Source organism: Triticum aestivum, chromosome 2D (genome assembly GCF_018294505.1).
Source record: "Triticum aestivum cultivar Chinese Spring chromosome 2D, IWGSC CS RefSeq v2.1, whole genome shotgun sequence".
NCBI lineage: Eukaryota > Viridiplantae > Streptophyta > Magnoliopsida > Poales > Poaceae > Triticum > Triticum aestivum.
Window position 1 is genome coordinate 606,920,112 of NC_057799.1, and position 303 is coordinate 606,920,414.

The window sequence follows — 303 nt, forward strand, 5'->3', positions numbered from 1 at the left end:
GTCTAATGTCAAAGTCCAGAATTTTAGTACGTTAATTAGGTTAGGAGAATCAACATTTGAGTCTCTTCACATTTTACTGTATCCCATTTAAAATGGCATGCCCCATTAACAATATACTTAAAGAAGCCACGCTTATAGATTTGAGCGGATTTGAGATCAACATAGTCCAACATGAGACCTACCAAAACGAGTCTAACTGTAGTTAAAAGAACGTGAGTAAGGTTAGCATGAGATAACAAGCGGAGTTTTGTAAACATATTAAAGATTCAACGTCCAACATGATATTTCACATCATTTGTCACC

General features: G+C 35.3%; 1 non-coding gene across 1 annotated transcript; it reads right to left on the reverse strand.

Annotated features, from left to right (window-relative positions):
* Window positions 1–221: 221 nt before the first annotated feature.
* On the reverse strand, window positions 222–303 carry LOC123056308 (small nucleolar RNA R16). The gene has a single exon (XR_006426732.1). It is a non-coding gene; the product is annotated as a small nucleolar RNA R16 (small nucleolar RNA).